A 20,626-nucleotide genomic window follows, 5' to 3' on the forward strand; every position below is an offset into this window, starting at 1 on the left:
GGAGGACTGGCACGTGTAGAGTGTGTTTACTGCAGCTCGAATGAGCATGCGCAGAATCAGGGGCCCCAGTCGGTCAAACAACAAGACTCAACCTTAGAGACTGGGTTAAGAGTGAGTCATACAAACCACACGAATGTCCCACGCAAATGTGCACGACTCCAAGTCACGATCCTCTGTGGGGATTTAACCCTTAATGCCCCAGCACTGATCAACACGGGGTCAGAGGAAATCTACTAGACAGTAGATGGCTAAGAAGGTAGGGCTCCTCTGGTGGCCGTTCCTTCACCATTGAAGGTAGGGGCACTAGATCAATCAATCAATCAATCAACTTTTTTCTTATAGCGCCAAATAACAAAAAACAGTTTGCCCCACGGCGCTCTATATTGTAAGGCAAGGCCATACAATATTATGAAAAACCCCCAACGGTCAAAACGACCCCCTATGAGCAAGCACTTGGCTACAGTGGGAAGGAAAAAACCCCTTTTAACAGGCCTCAGGGAGGGGCAGGTCTTCTGCTGAGACTGGTTGGGGCTGAGGGAAAGAACCAGGAAAAAGACATGCTGTGAAGGGGGGCAGAGATCGATCACTAATGATTAAATGCAGAGTGATGCATACGGAGCAAAAGAGAAAGAAACAGTGCATCATGGGAACCCCCCCCACAGTCTACGTCTAAGCAGCATAACCAAGGGATGGTCCAGGGTCACCTAATCCAGCCCTAACTATAAGCCTTAGCGAAGAAGGAAAGTTTTAAGCCTAATCTTAAAAGTAGAGAGGGTATCTGTCTCCCCTGATCTGAATTGGGAGCTGGTTCCACAGGAGAGGAGCCTGAAAGCTGAAGGCTCTGCCTCCCATTCTACTCTTACAACCCTAGGAACTACAAGTAAGCCTGCAGTCTGAGAGCGAAGCGCTCTAATGGGGTAATATGGTACTACGAGGTCCCTAAGATAAGATGGGACCTGATTATTCAAAACCTATAAGTAAGAAGAAGAATTTTAATTCTATTCTAGAATTAACAGGAAGCCAATGAAGAAGAGGCCAACACGGGTGAGATATGCTCTCTCCTGCTAGTCCCGTCAGTACTCTAGCTGCAGCATTCTGAACCAACTGACGGCTTTTTAGGGAACTGTTAGGACAACCTGATAATAATGAATTACAATAGTCCAGCCTAGAGGAAATAAATGCATGAATTTATTTTTCAGCATCACTCTGAGACAAGACCTTTCTGATTTTAGAGATATTGCGTAAATGCAAAAAGGCAAGTCCTACATATTTGTTTAATATGCGCTTGAATGACATATCCTGATCAAAAATGACTCCAAGATTTCTCACAGTATTACTAGAGATCAGGAAATGCCATCCAGAGTAACGATCTGGTTAGGACACCATGCTTCTAAGATTTGTGGGGCCAAGTACACTAACTTCAGTTTTATCTGAGTTTAAAGCAGGAAATTAGAGGTCATCCATGTCTTTATGTCTGTAAGACAATCCTGCAGTTTAGCTAATTGGTGTGTATCCTCTGGCTTCATGGATAGATAAGCTGGGTATCATCTGCGTAACAATGAAAATTTAAGCAATACCGTCTAATAATACTGCCTAGGGAAGCATGTATAAAGTGAATAAATTGGTCCTAGCACAGAACCTTGTGGAACTCCATAATTAACTTTAGTCTGTGAAGAAGATTCCCCATTTACATGAACAAACTGTAATCTATTAGACAAATATGATTCAAACCACCGCAGCGCAGTGCCTTTAATACCTATGACATGCTCTAATCTCTGTAATAACATTTTATGCGTCAACAGTATCAAAAGCAGCACTGAGGTCCAACAAAACAAGCACAGAGATAAGTCCCACTGTCCGAAGCCATAAGAAGATCATTTGTACCTTCACTAATGCTGTTTCTGTACTATGATGAATTCTAAAACCTGACTGAAACTCTTCAAATAGACCATTCCTCTGCAGGTGATCAGTTAGCTGTTTTACAACTACCCTCTCAAGAATCTTTGAGAGAAAAGGAAGGTTGGAGATTGGCCTATAATTAGCTAAGTGATGGCTTTTTAAGTAATGGTTTAATTACTGCCACCTTAAAGGCCTGTGGTACCATAACCAACTAACAAAGATAGATTGATCATATTTAAGATTGAAGCATTGAATAATGGTAGGACTTCCTTGAGCAGCCCTGGCAGGAATGGGGTCTAATAAACCTGTTGATGGTTTGGATGAAGTAACTAATGAAAATAACTCAGACAGAACAATCGGAGGAGAAGAGTCTAACCAAATACCAGCATCACTGAAAGCAGCCAAAGATAACGATACATCTTTGGGATGGTTATGAGTAATTTTTTCTCTAATAGTCAAAATTTTGTTAGCAAAGAAAGTCATGAAGTCATTACTAGTTAAAAGTTAATGGAATACTCCGCTCAATAGAGCTCTGACTCTTTGTCAGCCTGGCTACAGTGCTGAAAAGAAACCTGGGGTTGTTCTTATTTTCTTCAATTAGTGATGAGTAGAAAGATGTCCTAGCTTTACGGAGGGCTTTTTATAGAGCAACAAACTCTTTTTCCAGGCTAAGTGAAGATCTTCTAAATTAGTGAGACGCCATTTCCTCTCCAACTTACGGGTTATCTGCTTTAAGCTACGAGTTTGTGAGTTATACCATGGAGTCAGACACTTCTGATTTAAAGCTCTCTTTTTCAGAGGAGCTACAGCATCCAAGGTTGTCTTCAATGAGGATGTAAAAACTATTGACGAGATACTCTAACTCCCTTACAGAGTTTAGGTAGCTACTCTGCTCTGTGTTGGTATATGACATTAGAGAACATAAAGAAGGAATTCATATCCTTAAACCTAGTTACAGCGCTTTCTGAAAGACTTCTAGGGTAATGAAACTTATTCCCCACTGCAGGGTAGTCCATCAGGGTAAATGTAAATGTTATTAAAAAAATGATCAGACAGAAGGGAGTTTTCAGGGAATACTGTTAAGTCTTCTATTTCCATACCATAAGTCAGAACAAGATCTAAGATATGATTAAGTGGTGGGTGGACTCATTTACTTTTTGAGCAAGCCAATAGAGTCTACTAATAGATTAAATGCAGTGTTGAGGCTGTCATTCTCAGCATCTGTGTGGATGTTAAATCGCCCCACTATAATTATCTTATCTGAGCTAGCACTAAGTCAGACAAAAGGTCTGAACAATTCACAGAGAAACTCACAGTAACGACCAGGTGGACGATAGATAATAACAAATAAAATGGTTTTTGAGACTCTCAATTTGATGGACAAGACTAAGAGACAAGCTTCAAATGAATTAAAGCTCTGTCTGGGTTTTTGATTAATTAATAAGCTGAAATGGAAGATTGCTGCTAATCCTCCGCCACGGCCCGTGCTACGAGCATTCTGACAGTTAGTGTGACTCGGGGTGTTGACTCATTTAAACTAACATATTCATCCTGCTGTAACCAGGTTTCTGTTAGCAGAATAAATCAATACGTTGATCAATTATTATATCATTTACCAACAGGGACCTAGAAGAGAGAGACCTAAGTTTAATAGACCACATTTAACTGTTTTAGTCTGTGGTGCAGTTTGAAGGTGCTATATTATTTTTTCTTTTGAATTTTTATGCTTAAATAGTTTTGCTGGTTATTGGTGGTCTGGGAGCAGGCACCGTCTCCACGGGGATGGGGCAACGAGGGGACGGCAGGGGGGAGAAGCTGCAGAGAGGTGTATAAGACCACAGCTCTGCCTCCTGGTCCCAACGCTAGACAGTCACGGTTTGGAGGATCCAAGAAAATTGGCCAGATTTCTAGAAATGAGAGCTGCTCCATCCAAAGTGGGATGGATGCCGTCTCTCCTAACAAGACCAGGTTTTCCCCAGAAGCTTTGCCAATTATCAATAAAGCCCCCTCATTTTTTGGACACCACTCAGACAGCCAGCAATTCAAGGAGAACATGCGGCTAAACATGTCACTCCCGGTCTGATTGGGGGGAGGGGACCAGAGAAAACAACAGAGTCCGACATTGTTTTTGCAAAGTTACACACCGATTTAATGTTAATTTAGTGCCCTCCGATTGGCGTAACCGAGTGTCATTACTGCCGACGTGAATTACAATCTTATCAAATTTACGCTGTAGCCTTAGCCAGCAATTTCAAATGTCCTTCGATGTCGCCTGCTCTGGCCCCCGGAAGACAATTGACAATGGTTGCTGGTGTCGCTAACTTCACATTTCTCAAAACAGAGTCGCCAATAACCAGAGTTTGATCCTCGGCGAGTGTATCGTCGAGTGGGGAAAACGGTTAGAGATGTGAACGGGTTGACGGTGTACACGGGGCTTCCGTTTAGGGCTACGCTTCCTCCTCACAGTCACCCAGTCAGCCTGCTTTCCCGACTGCCCGGGACCTGCCAGGGGGGAACTAACGGCGGCTAAGCTACGTTGGTCCGCACCGACTACAGGGCCTGGCTAGCTGTAGAATTTCCACGGTGCGGAGCCGAGTCTCCAATTCGCCCAGCCTGGCCTCCAAAGCTACGAATAAGCTGCACTTATTACAAGTACCGTTACTGCTAAAGGAGGCCGAGGAATAACTAAACATTTCACACCCAGAGCAGAAAAGTACGGGGAGAGACAGGAGAAGCCGCCATGCTAAATCGGCTAAGAGCTAGTAGCTACGCAACCTAGCGGATTCCTAAAAACACAGTAAGTGAATAATGTGTAAATAATCCAGAGGTGATTCAGCAGAAGGAGTGCCTTAATTAAGGCACCAAACAGGCCATGAAGCAGCACAGGCAACGCACGACAACGGTGCCAAAACAAAACAAAAATCGACCAAACACGCTGTGGAGCAGCACAGGTAACGCACGACAACAGTGCAAAAAAAAAAAAAAAAGTAAAATAAAATAAAATAAAATAAAAACGAAAGCGTTAGCAAGCTAGTTAGCTTGCCAACGCTGATGAAAGTTAGCTGATAAAAGTGCTCCGTCGCGATGTTTCGACCGTTAGAGGTCTTCCTTAGGCGTTGGAGCACAGTAAAAAAGTAAAAAAAGTAAAAGGTAAAAAGTAAAAAAGTCTTGAAAAGACTGTTAGTTTCAAGTCCAAAGCAGCAGGTAGCAGTCCTGTGTAAACAGTCCCAACAGAGAGCAAAATTCTGATGCAATCTCACTCCGAAGACAGGAAGTACCTCCCTAGATGGCACCCTCCTCCCAGTAATCACACACCAGACACAGCCCTTAACTCTGGTTGTCTCTGGTAATTCACAAGGGAGGAGATTGTGTTCTTAGTAACACCTTCTACCTCCAGGATTATTTTGGGTTTTCCCTGGATGGTGAAGCACAATCCCCAGATCGATTGGCCGTCCGGGGAACTGGCTCAATGGTGTGAAACCTGCCACCGGGAGTGTCTAAGATCCTCGGTGCCACCCGGTGAGACTGCTAAAGAGGAGGTCCGAGTCCCCCCCAATCTTACAACGGTGCCAGCTGAGTACCATGATCTTGCTGACATTTTCAGCAAAGATCTGGATCGATTCGTCTTCGTATATCTCAGTGGTAGGCAACCTGTTCCAGAAGAGCCATGAGGGTGCAGGTTTTCTTTGCAGCCACTGACTCCACCAGGTGATTTTACTGATTAATATCACTTTGAGCAGATGGAATCAGTTAATCAGTGAAATCACCTGGTGGAGTCAGTGGCTGCAAAGAAAACCTGCACCCTCATGGCTCTTTCTGGAACAGGTTGCCTACCCCTGGTATATCTGGACGATATCCTCATCTTCTCTCCGGACCCCGAGACCCATGTTAAGCATGTACATCAGGTCCTGCAGCAGTTATTGGAGAACCGGCTGTTTGTGAAGGGCAAGAAGTGCGAGTTCCACCGTACTGCTTTGTCCTTCCTGGGGTTCATCATCTCCTCCAACTCCGTCACACCCGATCCGGCTAAGGTAACAGTGGTGAGAGATTGGCCCCAACCGGCAAGCCGTAGGAAGCTGCAACAGTCCCTCGGCTTCGCAAATTTCTACAGGAGGTTCATTAAGGGCTATAGTCAGGTTGTTGGTCCCCTTACAGCCCTGACCTCCACAAAAGTCCCCTTCACCTGGTCGGATCGGTGCGAAGCCGCGTTTAGGGAGTTGAAATGCCGGTTTTCGACCCGATCCCAACCGGCAGTTTATAGTTGAAGTGGATGCCTCTGACTCAGGGATAGGAGCCGTGCTGTCCCAGAGTAGGGAGTCCGACAAGGTTCTCCACCCACGTGCCTATTTCTCCCGCAGGTTAACCCCCGCTAAACGGAACTACGACGTTGGCAATCTGGAACTCCTGGCGGTGAAAGAGGCCCTAGAGGAGTGGAGACACTTGCTGGAGGGAGCTGTGGTCCCATTTATTGTTCTCACTGACCATCGGAACCTGGAATACATCCAGACCGCCAAGCGTCTGAACCCCAGGCAAGCCCGTTGGTCACTGTTTTTCAGTGGGTTCAATTTCAAGATAACCTACCTCCCCGGGACGAAGAACCAGAGGTCTGACGCACTGTCCCGGGTGCATGAAGATGAAGTTGGACCAAAGCTGTCGGATCCACCCGATACCATCCTGCCGGAGTCCACTATCGTCGCAACGCTCACGTGGGACGTCGAGGAAGTGGTCAGGGAGGCCCTGACCCGACATCCTGATCCCGGCGGTGGACCTCCAAACTGGCTGTACGTCCCACCAGACGCTCGGACTGCAGTTTTAGGTTCCCTCGGTCCAGGCCCATCTCAGGAGATGCCGTTGGGTGTGGAAGACAGCCCGCTCTGCTCTCCTGAAGGCCCGGACGCGGGCGAAGAGCCATGCGGATCGCCGACGAGCCCTGGCCCCAGCTTACCAGCTCGGGCAGGAGGTGTGGCTCTCAACCAAGAACATCCCTCTGCAAACGGACTCACCAAAGCTTACAGACCGGTACATTGGACCCTTTCCCATCACCAAGATCATCAGTCCCGCCGCAGTGAAGCTGGGAGTTGGAGCTTCACTGCGGATACATCCGGTCTTCCACGTTTCAAAGATCGAACCACACCACACCTCAGACCTCTGCCCCCCCGGACCAGCGCCGCCTCCTGCCCACATCATTGACGGCGAGCCGGCCTGGACAGTAAGGAAGCTGCTGGACGTTCGTTGGAAGGGTTGGGGCTTCCAGTATCTGGTGGACTGGGAGGGTTATGGACCAGAAGAGCGCTCCTGGGTGAAGAGGCGCTTCATCTTGGATCCCGCCCTCCTGGCGGACTTCTACAGCGACACCCCCGACAAGCCGGGTCAGGCGCCAGGAGGCGCCCGTTTGGGGGGGGGGCGGGGGGGGTCCTGTTTGTGTGGGCCGCCCGAAGAGGAGGTACTGCTGGCTCACCACCAGAGGGCGCCCTGCCTGTTGTTGGGTTTCAGGCACCAGAGGGCGCAGTTGCCAGAGGAGTCCACTAGGTGCTTGGAGCTGACAGCTGTCACAAATCATCATCATCATCACCAGATCCATAAAAGCCTTGGAGAGACACCATAACTCTGCAAAGTTATCAACTTACCCTTCAGGTAACTTACTCAGCCGTTCTGTGCTGTACGCACACGTTTTTTGCATCTGACCTTTTTGCAGTCGTTAACCTTTGTACACTTGCAGCTTGTAGCCGAGTTGTGGAAGTTGGAGGAGTTGGCGTCTCCACTCCTCACTTCAGACTTGATTAAGTGATACATAAGGCACTGCACGTACTCTGTTCCTGGTGTTTGGAGGTGGAGATTTTTCCCTCAGGAAGGAACTGTGTTTTTGCTGACTGTTTGCTGGGTGTACACACACCCCCCTTAACCTGTGTCTGTTCCTGCCAGCAGTACCGGATCTGACAGCTGGAAGCGGTGGCCACCTGGGGACTCAGGACTTGGCGGCTCCGGCGTATTGCAGGTCTCCGATGGCGGTGGAACATCGTGGGTCCCGGCTCTTCTCTGGTTAGGCGTCTCCTACCCTCGGGCCTGCCCACGCGTCATCTGGTTATCTTGATTGACCAACTAAGAGCATATTTTGTTGTTTGTGCACATTTGCAGAATAAACTGTTATTTATTCGGACTTCCTATTGGCCGTTCATTCACGCCCCCTGGTGTGGATCCGTGTACTTCACTTTCCCAACAAAAGCTGCACTGATAAATCAACTGTACAGCCTTTTGATAAAAACCTCTTATCAAATCTGAATAAAGGCATTTTTTTGAATAGTTAAACATGATTCGCTTAAAGTGCACATTCCTTCGCTTCATCTTCATGGAGAGCAGCCAGTGGGACCAAACCACATTTTTAAAAGAATATACAATTACACTGCTTCACTTTAAATAATAAAACAATAAATCCATTTCAGACAATCAGCGTGGACCCTTTCCCTTAAAAAAGGCTTTATTTTACTCAGTGTACAGCTTTGTAAACTTGTGGCGTCGCCTGCTACATTGATTAGCTCTTACATGCTCTATGGTCTTCCTCTCCATTTTTTGTGGGAGCATTACAGCGCCACATACAGGCCTGGCATATGTACTACAGCGTTAAAGGAGCCTTGAGGCAAAGAATTTGCTTCAAACATTTTTGTGTCATGAATTGTTCGAGTTACTTGATTAATCGTTTCAGCCCTATTCAGGATTCTCACCAAGAATAAGAGGGCTTCTTAAAGAAAAATTAACAGGTCTGTGTGAGCCAGAATTCTTGCTGGTTGGTAGGGGGTCAAATACTTATTTGCAGCGGTAACATACAAATAAATTATAAAAAAAAAAAAAAAAAAAAAAAAAAAAAAACATACATTGTGATTTCCGGATTTTTTTTTTTAGATTATGTCTCTCACAGTGGACATGCCGATAAGATGAAAATTTCAGACCCCCTCCATGATTTCTAAGTGGGAGAACTTGCAAAATCGCAGGGTGTTCAAATACTTATTTTCCTCAATATAATTGAATGTTGAAATGACTAAATTAAAAAATGATTTAATCATGAGAAATCCTAATGAACAAACACACTACAGTTGTTGTTACATCATCTGTTGTGTTTATAATAATATTTACATTTATTTACGGTGTCTTTTTCCTGGTTGAAATGCAGATATGAATGAAGAATTCTACCAGACTACTGTCTAAAAATAAATATCTAAGGTTCATTATCATGTTAATCAAGAAATCATCTCACCTGAAACAACAGATAAGTTATGGTTTTAATTTACAAACATCAAAGATTTCTAAAGAATCTTTTTTTTTTTTTACTTAAAACTATTTTAATTACGTTATTTAATGTTAGAAAAATACATAAGGATTTTCTTTAATAAACTGCCTTGTATAATTAGCAGTTCTGATGTTCCTGATTCTGACAAAAGTCTACACTGTTCTGTGTTTTGGCCTGATACCTCGTTTCTTTTGGCTGTAAAGTAAGGCTATAAAAAAAAAAAAAAAAAGACTATGGCTTTACTTCACAAAATCTGGTGGTCAAAATGCAAGCAATCTTCAGAGGGAAACTGGTCTCAGTCTCCCCTATCCTGCAGCACTTGGTGCAGGGCTTGCTGCAGGGAAACTTTAGCGGCTGCAGAACTTAAGTGGCTGTAAGAGAACTTTCCCCCCAGCTGTATGAGAACTTTAGCGGCTATGAGAACTTTTCCCCCAGCGCTCGGTGTGGGGCTCGCTGCAGGAGAACTTGAGCGTTGTATGAGAACTTTCCACCCAAGAACTTTTCCCATAGCTGCGCAAACGATCCACACCAGAGAACCTTTGGTGTGCTGTCCCCACAGAAAAAGGTACATCATGAAGGAACGGAAAAACAAAACAAACAAAAAAAACTGCGGTGTGAAATGGCAGAGGATTCTCTTTTCTTGCCCGCAATAACAGTCCGGTAAGCGAATTTAATTGACAGAAAGGTGTGTCACGATTGACATCTTTAAAGGGTTTGACTGAGGTTGATGGAAACAAAAGAGATCATTTCTGTAGGTTGATTGTGGATCCACTGAGGGTTCACAATCAGAAATGACATAATTGATCATATTCCCGCTACACACCCTTGGAAACAGTGTAACGGCCCAACTGCAGCGTAATTTTTTCAGGCAACAGCGTAACAGGCTGTTACGCTGTTATAATGCTGGTGAGAACCCTGCTATTACAATTAAACACAAGTCAACCACTAGGAGCAGTGGGCAGCCACAGCTCGGCACCCAGGGACCAACTCCAGATGTAGAGGACTCTGCCTTGCCCAGGGCAGAGAAAGGAGCAGATATCAGACCACCTTAGTCAGAGGCATCAGTGCTAACCATTAATCACCCAAGTCGCACACTAAACCACCTGAACTCTCTAAGTCACCTAAATGGAGGCTACCGTGTTAGCTTAGTTGGCTCAGACTTGAAGACAAGGGCGTATTCAGGCGTCTTTCACAAAACACTGAGCCACCCACCCTCCACCTACCTCTTTATGCATTAATGAGTTCATCATGAATCAGCACTGTCGCTGCAACCAACATGGCAATGCCCAGATATGAGCTTCATATCCGGGCACGAACAGGAAGTGATCACAGCTCACGTCAATTCCCAATGAAAATAACAGCGAAACAACCTGAGATACTCACATGTTTACATAAAACAAACACAACAATAACATCTAAAAACATAGATAATGTATTCACAAGAGTTTTAGGCACAATATACAAAGAGTTTTATGTTGCGATGTTAATGCTGTTGCCCGTGTGCAGCAGTTAAATTTCAGCCTTAGAGCGATTCAACACATTTCTCAGTGTTGATGACATGTTTAGCCGCATGTTCTCCTTGAATTGCTGGCTGTCTGAGTGGTGTCCAAAAAAAAAAAAAAAAAAAAATGAGGTGGGCTTCATAGATAATTGGCAAAGCTTCTGGGGAAAACCTGGTCTTGTTAGGAGAGACGGCATCCATCCCACTTTGGATGGAGCAGCTCTCATTTCTAGAAATCTGGCCAATTTTCTTAAATCCTCCAAACCGTGACTATCCAGGGTTGGGACCAGGAAGCAGAGTTGTAGTCTTACACACCTCTCTGCAGCTTCTCTCCCCCTGCCATCCCCTCATTATCCCATCCCCGTAGAGACGGTGCCTGCTCCCAGACCACCAACAACCAGCAAAAATCTATTTAAGCATAAAAATTCAAAAAGAAAAAATAATATAGCACCTTCAACTGCATCACAGACTAAAACAGTTAAATGTGGTCTATTAAACATTAGGTCTCTCTCTTCTAAGTCCCTGTTAGTAAATGATATAATAATTGATCAACATATTGATTTATTCTGCCTTACAGAAACCGGATGAATATGTTAGTTTAAATGAGTCAACACCCCCGAGTCACACTAACTGCCAGAATGCTCGTAGCACGGGCCGAGGCGGAGGATTATCAGCAATCTTCCATTCCAGCTTATTAATTAATCAAAAACCCAGACAGAGCTTTAATTCATTTGAAAGCTTGACTCTTAGTCTTGTCCATCCAAATTGGAAGTCCCAAAAACCAGTTTTATTTATTATTATCTATCGTCCACCTGGTCGTTACTGTGAGTTTCTCTGTGAATTTTCAGACCTTTTGTCTGACTTAGTGCTCAGCTCAGATAAGATAATTATAGTGGGCGATTTTAACATCCACACAGATGCTGAGAATGACAGCCTCAACACTGCATTTAATCTATTATTAGACTCTATTGGCTTTGCTCAAAATGTAAATGAGTCCACCCACCACTTTAATCATATCTTAGATCTTGTTCTGACTTATGGTATGGAAATTGAAGACTTAACAGCATTCCCTGAAAACTCCCTTCTGTCTGATCATTTCTTAATAACATTTACATTTACTCTGATGGACTACCCAGCAGTGGGGAATAAGTTTCATTACATTAGAAGTCTTTCAGAAAGCGCTGTAACTAGGTTTAAGGATATGATTCCTTCTTTATGTTCTTTAATGCCATATACCAACACAGTGCAGAGTAGCTACCTAAACTCTGTAAGTGAGATAGAGTATCTCGTCAATAGTTTTACATCCTCATTGAAGACAACTTTGGATGCTGTAGCTCCTCTAAAAAAGAGAGCTTTAAATCAGAAGTGCCTGACTCCGTGGTATAACTCACAAACTCGTAGCTTAAAGCAGATAACCCGTAAGTTGGAGAGGAAATGGCGTCTCACTAATTTAGAAGATCTTCACTTAGCCTGGAAAAAGAGTCTGTTGCTCTATAAAAAAGCCCTCCGTAAAGCTAGGACATCTTACTACTCATCACTAATTGAAGAAAATAAGAACCCCAGGTTTCTTTTCAGCACTGTAGCCAGGCTGACAAAGACTCAGAGCTCTATTGAGCCGAGTATTCCTTTAACTTTAACTAGTAATGACTTCATGACTTTCTTTGCTAATAAAATTTAACTATTAGAGAAAAAATTACTCATAACCATCCCAAAGACGTATTGTTATCTTTGGCTGCTTTCAGTGATGCCGGTATTTGGTTAGACTCTTTCTCTCCGATTGTTCTGTCTGAGTTATTTTCATTAGTTACCTCCTCCAAACCATCAACATGTCTATTAGACCCCATTCCTACCAGGCTGCTCAAGGAAGCCCTACCATTATTTAATGCTTCGATCTTAAATATGATCAATCTATCTTTATTAGTTGGCTATGTACCACAGGCTTTTAAGGTGGCAGTAATTAACCATTACTTAAAAAGCCAACACTTGACCCAGCTATCTTAGCTAATTATAAGCCCATCTCCAACCTTCCTTTTCTCTCAAAAATTCTTGAAAGGGTAGTTGTAAAACAGCTAACTGATCATCTGCAGAGGAATGGTCTATTTGAAGAGTTTCAGTCAGGTTTTAGAATTCATCATAGTACAGAAACAGCATTAGTGAAGGTTACAAATGATCTTCTTATGGCCTCAGACAGTGGACTCATCTCTGTGCTTGTTCTGTTAGACCTCAGTGCTGCTTTTGATACTGTTGACCATAAAATTTTATTACAGAGATTAGAGCATGCCATAGGTATTAAAGGCACTGCGCTGCGGTGGTTTGAATCATATTTATCTAATAGATTACAATTTGTTCATGTAAATGGGGAATCTTCTTCACAGACTAAGGTTAATTATGGAGTTCCACAAGGTTCTGTGCTAGGACCAATTTATTCACTTTATACATGCTTCCCTTAGGCAGTATTATTAGACGGCATTGCTTAAATTTTCATTGTTACGCAGATGATACCCAGCTTTATCTATCCATGAAGCCAGAGGACACACACCAATTAGCTAAACTGCAGGATTGTCTTACAGACATAAAGACATGGATGACCTCTAATTTCCTGCTTTTAAACTCAGATAAAACTGAAGTTATTGTACTTGGCCCCACAAATCTTAGAAACATGGTGTCTAACCAGATCCTTACTCTGGATGGCATTACCCTGACGTCTAGTAATACTGTGAGAATCTTGGAGTCATTTTTGATCAGGATATGTCATTCAATACGCATATTAAACAAATATGTAGGACTGCTTTTTTGCATTTACGCAATATCTCTAAAATTAGAAAGGTCTTGTCTCAGAGTGATGCTGAAAAACTAATTCATGCATTATTTACTCTAGGCTGGACTATTGTAATTCATTATTATCAGGTTGTCCTAAAAGTTCCCTGAAAGCCTTCAGTTAATTCAAATGCTGCAGCTAGAGTACTAACGGGGACTAGAAGGAGAGAGCATATCTTACCCATATTGGCCTCTCTTCATTGGCTTCCTGTTAATTCTAGAATAGAATTTGAAATTCTTCCTCTTACTTATAAGGTTTTGAATAATCAGGTCCCATCTTATCTTAGGGAGCTCATAGTACCATATCACCCCAATAGAGCGCTTCGCTCTCAGACTGCAGGCTACTTGTAGTTCCTAGGGTTTGTAAGAGTAGAAATGGGAGGTAGAGCCTTCAGCTTTCAGGCTCCTCTCCTGTGGAACCAGCTCCCAATTCAGATCAGGGAGACAGACACCCTCTCTACTTTTAAGATTAGGCTTAAAACTTTCCTTTTTGCTAAAGCTTATAGTTAGGGCTGGATCAGGTGACCCTGAACCATCCCTTAGTTATGCTGCTACAGACTTAGACTGCTGGGGGGTTCCCATGATGCACTGAATGTTTCTTTCTTTTTTGCTCTGTATGCACCACTCTGCATTTAATCATTAGTGATTGATCTCTGCTCCCCTCCACAGCATGTCTTTTCCTGGTTCTCTCCCTCAGCCCAACCAGTCCCAGCAGAAGACTGCCCCTCCCTGAGCCTGGTTCTGCTGGAGGTTTCTTCCTGTTAAAAGGGAGGTTTTCCTTCCCACTGTCGCCAGGTGCTTGCTCACAGGGGGTCGTTTTGACCGTTGGGGTTTTTACGTAATTATTGTATGGCCTTGCCTTACAATATAAAGCGCCTTGGGGCAACTGTTTGTTGTGACATGGCGCTATATAAATAAAACTGATTGATTGATTGATCTTGCAGAGCAACGAACTCTGAAATTTTACAGGATCTGAAACCTCAATAGGGCAAATAGTGAGCTTCTATTGGTACGTAGCGTCTCTCTCATTGGTCAAGACAGGTCATGTGATCATGAAGCTACGTAGTTGTACATGCATAGATGCCGAAAGTGTTAACCACAACCACTACTCCTAACCACAACAATGTTGCGTTATGTACAAATAGAAATGCGGTATGATTAATACGACTACATACGGCCACTTCCTTCTGAATTTCATATTTCAACGCTACAGTCTATGCAGGGTCTGCGTGGCACGCTGGCACGTGCGTTGCTTCTACAATTTGATGAATATGTTAGTTTAAATGAGTCAACACCCCCGAGTCACACTAACTGTCAGAATGCTCGTAGCACGGGCCGGGGCGGAGGATTAGCAGCAATCTTCCATTCAGCTTATTTAATTAATCAAAAACCTAGACAGAGCTTTAATTCATTGAAAGCTTGTCTCTTAGTCTGTCCATCCAAATTGGGAAGTCCCAAAAACCAGTTTTATTTGTTATTATCTATCGTCCACCTGGTCGTTACTGTGAGTTTCTCTGTGAATTTTCAGACCTTTGTCTGACTTAGTGCTTAGCTCAGACAAGATAATTATAGTGGGCGATTGTAACATCCACACAGATGCTGAGAATGACAGCCTCAACACTTGCATTTAATCTATTATTAGACTCTATCGGCTTGCTCAAAAAGTAAATGAGTCCACCCACCACTTTAATCATATTTTAGATCTTGTTCTGACTTATGGTATGGAAATAGAAGACTTAACAGTATTCCCTGAAAACTCCCTTTTGTCTGATCATTTTTAATAACATTTACATTTACCCTGATGGACTACCCTGCAGTGGGGAATAAGTTTCATTACACTAGAAGTCTTTCAGAAAGCGCTGTAACTAGGTTTAAGGATATGATTCCTTCTTTATGTTCTCTAATGTCATATACCAACACAGAGCAGAGTAGCTACCTAAACTCTGTAAGGGAGTTAGAGTATCTTGTCAATAGTTTTACATCCTCATTGAAGACAACTTTGGATGCTGTAGCTCCTCTGAAAAAGAGAGCTTTAAATCAGAAGTGTCTGACTCCGTGGTATAACTCACAAACTCGAGAGCGCTTCGCTCTCAGACTGTGCGGGCTTACTTGTAGTTCCTAGGGTTTGTAAGAGTAGAATGGGAGGCAGAGCCTTCAGCTTTCAGGCTCCTCTCCTGTGGAACCAGCTCCCAATTCAGATCAGGGAGACAGATACCCTCTCTACTTTTAAGATTAGGCTTAAAACTTTCCTTTTCGCTAAGGCTTATAGTTAGGGCTGGATCGGGTGACCCTGGACCATCCCTTGGTTATGTTGCTTTAGACGGAGACTGTGTTTCATAATTATTGTATTGCCTTGCCTTGCAATGTGGAGCGCCTTGGGGCAACTGTTTGTTGTGATTTGGCGCTATACAAGAAAAAAGTTGATTGATTGATTGATTGATTTGTGCGACTGTCTACCTTGTTTTTCACCAAAATGAGCACGTGTCTGTAGTTTCTTTCCGTAACATGTAACCACGTCCATTAAACATAGTTTAACAACAAAAAAAAAAACAAGATAAAACATAGCAGCAGCTAACTCCGAGTCAGAGGCATCAGCACGTAAAGTTGAGGAAAGCATAACACATAATAATATCGAAAATCTATGATTAACTTCAATCAATCAATCAATCAATTTTTTTTTATATAGCGCCAAATCACAACAAACAGTTGCCCCTTCAGCGTGCATCTTGTATTCTTGACATTTTGTGGGCAGATTACCTGATACGAAATGAGCGCTGCAGATTCGAGCACTTGCTTGTGGTTCGTCCGCGCTGTTGTTTGCACGTTTGATAGCTTGTAGCCATAAACGTCTCTGGTGGCGCGGAACCGCTGTATTCCTGTCGGAATTCTGTAGAATTTGACCTGGCTCGTTGTGGCATACCGGTTTTTACAGCCCAGCACACAGCACGCCATCTCGTAGTGTAAAAACAGTTTGTATCCAGCAGAAAAACATCACTTCCGTTGCCAAGAGACGCGCGCGCATCCCTTCCTCGCGACGCTTCACCTCAGCCGAAAAGCGCTTTTATCGATTCAATGTTATTTTTTCTACGCATTTACGATTGAATATCGTTGAAAATTTCTGTTTGTCCTAAAACAACAAAAACATGAAACCTTTTTTTTTCAATATTGATTGATTCGACACTGGTTTGCAAGCCGTCTTAACGTTTCGGTAGCGCCACCCACTGGATTGGAGTATGAATAACTATGAAATTGGGGGGGTGACAACTTTTTTTCAAGTAAATAAATTATTTTGATTATTTTATCTACGCTATGTTATCCACACACACACACACACACACACCACACACACACACACACACACACACACACACACACACACACACACACATACATACATACATACATACATATATATATATATATATGTATGTTGAAATTAGCCATTACTGGAATTTGATGTATGTTTTTACTTGTTTTGGACCTGAAACATACCCCATTATAAGGGTCTGTCTAGCTCAGGGGTAGGCAACCTGTTCCAGAAAGAGCCATGAGGGTGCAGGTTTTCTTTGCAGCCACTGACTCTACCAGGTGATTTCACTGATTAACTGATTCCATCTGCTCAAAGTGATATTAACTGATTCCATCTGCTCAAAGTGATATTAATCAGTAAAATCACCTGGTGGAGTCAGTGGCTGCAAAGAAAACCTGCACCCTCATGGCTCTTTCTGGAACAGGTTGCCTACCCCTGGTCTAGCTCAATCCACATTCTTTTTTTACCTTCTTTCCCATCATCCTCTGCACGCCTGTGTATGGTTATAAATAATAAAAAGTCACTACTTGTCAGGCAGGGGGAAAGACACAAAACTCAGCATGTAATGCAGTCACTGAAGGCATTCAAACGGTACGTAACTTAACGTACATATATGTTTTTTTTCCATTTCAGAAGATCCTCAATTACCAGATAACTGGGAGGAAACAATAAACATCCATAAGGCGCCATGTTACCACGTGACTGGAACCCCTCGGCATGTGCAAAGGACCACGAGACTCTATCTATCTATCTATCTATCTATCTATCTATCTATCTATCTATCTATCTATCTATCTATCTATCTATCTATCTATCTATCTATCTATCTATCTATCTATCTATCTATCTATCCTAAAAAAAATTAAAGTGCAGGGTGGAATCAGCATTAGCACAGTGTTTTAGGCTATAATTAAATTATATAAATTATAAATTTACAGAGTGCATACCTCCCCAAGGAAAAACACTTTAAACTTGGTAAGTACAGGGCATGGAAAAAAAAAAACTCCAAGATGGTTAAAGGCTATAAAAAATAAGTGCTCTCTTCTGCAAAATTAGCCAGTGAAGTATTTAATGTCTTCTCGTTATTGGCTTATTTATTCTACACCTGGGCAAAGTTGAGTATCTCTGCTAGTCTAGATATATTTTCACACTGTGTTAAATATGCTATAACATGTTATGATTCCTTTATGATTTATGGTGGTTCACAAGATAGTTGTTGGTGCATTAATGCCACCATCTGGAGTGGAGTACAGGTTTAGGTATTTGAATATTTAATCGGGATACCCTGACTTGCCACAGGGTCGACGGGGTCCTCATATGTTGTACATTTATTTAAGTTTCACATTCATCCCCACCCATATTGAGCATATTTTTGATGGCAGGAGGAAACTGGAGTACCCCGAGGAAACCCATGCAGGCACAGAACATGTCATCTCCACATCGTTTTTGATACCAGTGATTTATGAAGTGTCATGTTTGTTGAATCTCTGATTATCATTAAACAACCACTGTCTCACAAATGCAATCACTGATCTCCACCATCTTAAACAGGTAATGTTGTCGGCTCCTTCGTTTGAGTCTCTGATTGTAAGCAGTATGAGGTCTGTTAGAAAAGTATCGGACCTTTTTATTTTTTGCAAAAACCATATGGATTTGAATCACGTGTGATTGCATCAGCCAAGCTTGAACCTTCATGCGCATGCGTGAGTTTTTTCACGCCTGTCGGTTGCGTCATTCGCCTGTGAGCACGCTTTGTGGGAGGAGTGGTCCAGCCCCCTCGGCGGATTTTCATTGTCAGGAAAATGGCTGAGTGGCTGCATCAAAATCTTTCAGAAACTGTGAGAGACAGCCAGGTGGAAACCATTTGGAAAATTCAGATGGCTTTCGGTGAAGATCTTATGGGCATCACACAGATTAAGGAGCATTACAACCGGATTAAAGACGGCCCACAGCGGCCATCGAGCGGCCATCGACAGGCTGACACGACCAGATCATTTCCAAAGTGAAGGCTGTGTTGATCCGGGACGTCGTCTGACTACCAGAGAAATGGCAAGAGAGGTGGACGTAGCACTTTTTCGGCACATTACACTGTTACAGGAGATTTTGTAATGAAAGACGTGCGGCGGAATTTGCGCGTCACGACAGAGCCGCTAATGGCACAGAACAAAAAGCACCTCCGTGTTGGAAGTCTCATGGGACATGCCCAGCTCTTCCACCATTCGGAAGATTCAGACGGCTTTGGGTGGCTTTTCAGTTGAGTGAGTATCTGAGAAATTGTCGAAGAGCTGGGCATGTCACAACATGTCCTGTGAGACCAACACGGAGGTGTTTTCGTTCCACGCCATTAGCGGCTCTGTGGCAAATTCCTCCGCTCCTGTTTTCATGACAAAATCTCCTTTAACAGTGGAATGTGCCGGAAAAGTGCTATGTCCACCTTTCTGCCATTTCTATGGTAGTCAGATGACGTCCCAGATCAACACAGCATTCAGTTTGGAAATGATCTGGTCGTTTCAGACTGTCGATCGCCACTCGGAGCGTGGCGCGCCCTCCGCCATTGTGCGCTGTCTTTAAACTGGCTGTACCACTCCTTAATCTGTGTGATGCCCATAAAATCGTCCCTGAAAGCCATCTGAATTTTCCGAATGGTGTCCACCTGGCTGTCTCTCACAGTTTCTGGAAAAATTTGATGCAGCGCTGCTCCAGCCGTTCAGACATTTTCCTCACAATGAAAATCCGATGAGGGGAGAGGACCAGTGCTCACTCAAAGCCTGCTCACAGGTGAAGGACGCAACCAACAGGCGTGAAAAAACTCACGCATGCGCACGAAGGTTCAAGCTTGGCTGATGCAATCACACGTGATTCAAATCCATAAGGTTACTGCAAAAAATAAAAAGGTGCGATACTTTTCTAACAGACCTCGTATATCTCAAAAAGGCAGGGTGGATTTCAATGAAATTTGGTTGAGATATTGCCCTCAGCCCTTGGGTGAAGGAAGAGTTGATAAGAATTTATGAGAGTTGCAGGTACATGATAATGTGCAAGTAACATGTTTATAATGACTCTGAATGGTTTCCATTTTACTTTATACTTTGGCAAAACAATGCAACCACCTGCACGTCAATTTCCCAGAGGGAGTCTTCCCAAGGGATCAGTAAAGTTCTATCTAATCTAATCTAATCTTATCTGTAAATGGTCCTTGGTGAAGGTACACACTATGACTTCAATTTTTTATATATATTGCCAAATCATAACAGCTGCCTCAAGGCACTTCACACAAGTAAGGTCTAACCATACCAACCCCCTTGAGCAATAACAGGCAACAGTGGTAATGAAAAACTCCCTCTGGTGTTACTGAGGAAGAAACCTCAAGCAGACCAGACTGATAGAGGTGACCCATTGCTTGGACCATTCTAACAGTTACAAGGTTTTTTGCAAAATATGGGGATAAAAACAGAAGAAACAGAAAAAAACAGAACAGCATCTAAAAAAGAGTTTGTTATTGAGGGGGAAAAACAGTCCAGTGGAGAATACAACTGAGAATTACGACTTTTAAATTATCCCACACTGTAGAGTGGGAAAAGGGGCTATTATGTTTGACTTACACTCAGACAAGCATCGCTGTGAACTACTGTCTGGCTTCACACCCAAGAAGTCAACTGTTGGCCGCATTTCAGCCATGCGGGTAGTCATAGAACGTAAGCGTGAGTATCAGCAGTGCTTCTTTGCATACTATGTTGATTTTCACAAAGCGTTTGATTCAGTTGATCTGACTGCTCTCTAAGACATCCTGAGAATCTGTGGGATCCCCAAGAAACTG

At 43.2% G+C, this 20,626-nt stretch overlaps 1 long non-coding RNA gene across 1 annotated transcript in view; it reads right to left on the reverse strand.

Annotated features, from left to right (window-relative positions):
- LOC117511695 overlaps window positions 1–16,483 on the reverse strand; it is a 36,731-nt gene extending 20,248 nt beyond the window's left edge. Inside the window, exon 1 of the long non-coding RNA XR_004561043.1 lies at window positions 16,257–16,483. This is a non-coding gene — a long non-coding RNA (uncharacterized LOC117511695). The remainder of the gene's footprint in view (window positions 1–16,256) is intronic.
- Window positions 16,484–20,626: the final 4,143 nt, after the last annotated feature.

Source organism: Thalassophryne amazonica, chromosome 6, assembly GCF_902500255.1.
Source record: "Thalassophryne amazonica chromosome 6, fThaAma1.1, whole genome shotgun sequence".
Taxonomy (NCBI): domain Eukaryota; kingdom Metazoa; phylum Chordata; class Actinopteri; order Batrachoidiformes; family Batrachoididae; genus Thalassophryne; species Thalassophryne amazonica.